Consider the following 2346-nt stretch of genomic DNA (forward strand, 5'->3'; position numbering starts at 1 on the left):
CCTATCAATTACACTTTGGATAGTTATCAGTACATCCAGTCACTACAAAGATACAGGCGTCTTCTAACTCAGTTGCCGGAGAGAGGAGGAAACTGCTTTGGGATTCACCATGAGACCAATGTGACTTTAAAACACAGAGTTAATGGCTGTGATAGAAAACAGAAGAAAATTTAAGGAAAAGTACAGTATTATACAGTGCATGAGTGCATGGAACTCCATCTTATGTAGTGCAAGTGAACAGCAAACCTGGTTTCAAAAAACACTTAAAGCAAAACCTCACGACACAACGCCTCTCCCCCATGGACTACTTGTGTGTATGTATGACATGTGACCTACTGGTGTGTATGTGACTGACATGTACCTACTGGTTGTGTTTGTACTGACATGTGACCTACTGGTTGTATGTACTGACATGTGACCTACTGTTGTATGTACTGACATGTGACTTACTTGCGTGTATGTACGACATGTGACCTACTGGTTTGTGTATGTACTGACATGCACCTACTGGGTTGTGTACTGACATGTGACCTACTTGTTGTGTGTATTACTGACATGTGACCTACTTGTTGTGTGTGTGTGTACTGACATGTGACCTACGTTGTATGTACAGACATGTGACCTACTTGTTGTGTGTGTGACTGACATGTACCTACTTGTTGTGTTACTGACATGTGACCTACTGGTTGTGTGTTATGTACGACAGTGGCCTACTGTTGTGTGTATGTACTGACATGTGCCTACTGGTTGAGTGTATGTACTGACATGTGACCTACTGGTTGGTGTATGTACTGACATGTGACCTACTGGTTGTGTGATTTACTGACATGTGACCTACTTGTTGATGTACTGACATGTGTAACTGATAGATGCACCACACTACATGTCATGTAAATTGTAAAGTCTTTGTCTTGTAATGTCGTTTTTGTTATGTGGACCCCAGTAAGACCCGCTGTCTCCATCGGCGTCAGCTAATAGTATCCAGATAAATAAAATAAAGCCTCTACAGAATACAAATATTCCAAAACATGCATCCTGTTTGAAATAAGGCACTAAAGTAAAGATGCAAAAAATGTGGCAAAGAAATTAACTTTATGTCCTGACTACAAAGCGTTATGTTTAGAGCAAATCCAACACATCACTGAGTACCACTCTTAATATTGTGAAGCATGGTGGTGGCTGCATCATGTTATGGGTATGCTTGTCATCAGCAAGGACTAGGGAGTTTTTTAAATAAAAGAACCTGAATAAAGCTAAGCACAGACAACATCGTAGAGGAAATACCCACTGGAGCTGCTTACCAAGATGACATGTTTCTGAGTGGCCTAGTTACACTTTGACTTCACAATATATGGCCAGACTTGAACAWGGCTATCTAGCAGTCATCAACAACCATAATGTGCAAATATTGTACATTCCAGGTGTGCAAAGCTCTCAGAGACTTACCCAGAAAGACTCACAGCTGTAAACACTGCCAAAGGTGATTCTAACATATTGAATGAGGGGTGTGAATGTAAATTAGATATTTCTGTATTTAATTTTCAATAAATGTGCTAACATTTCTAAAAACATGTTTCCACCTTGTCATTATGGGGAACTGTGTGGAGATGGATTTTGAATTCAGTCTGAACAACATGTGGAATAAGTCAAGGGGTATGAAGACCTTCTGAAGGCTCTGTAACTATAGTAGTAGGTCTATGTGACTGCTTCTTGTTACTGTAATCCAGACAGGTAGACAGACAGGCAGACAGGCCTCAGACAGACCGACTGCAGACAGACAGATAGGCTGCAGACAGACAGGCAAACAGGCCTCAGACAGACAGGCTACAGAAAGACAGGCTGCAGACAGACAGACCGGCAGACAGAGAGACAGACAGGCTGCAGACAGACAGGCAGACATGCTGCAGACAGACAGACTGGCAGACAGAGAGACAGACAGGCCTCAGACAGACCGACTGCAGACAGACAGATAGGCTGCAGACAGACAGACCTGCAGACAGGCTGCAGACAGAGAGACAGACAGGCTGCAGACAGACAGACAGGCTGCAGACAGACATGCTACAGACAGGCTACAGACAGGCTACAGACAGGCTACAGACAGATAGGCTGCAGACAGACAGATAGGCTGCTGACAGAAAGACAGGCTGCAGACAGACATGCTACAGACAGGCTACAGACAGGCTACAGACAGATAGGCTGCAGACAGACAGACAGACTTCAGACAGACAGACAGAGTTAGTCTGTATGAGATCACAGCTCCAGCATCAATAGGAAGGTGATCTGATGATCCTCAACCTTGGCTGCCATTGGAGCTAATAGTAAATCCAGTTAGCCAAGTTAAGCAGG

This window comes from Salvelinus sp. IW2-2015, unplaced genomic scaffold (assembly GCF_002910315.2).
Source record: "Salvelinus sp. IW2-2015 unplaced genomic scaffold, ASM291031v2 Un_scaffold5410, whole genome shotgun sequence".
In the NCBI taxonomy this organism is placed as follows: Eukaryota; Metazoa; Chordata; class Actinopteri; order Salmoniformes; family Salmonidae; genus Salvelinus; species Salvelinus sp. IW2-2015.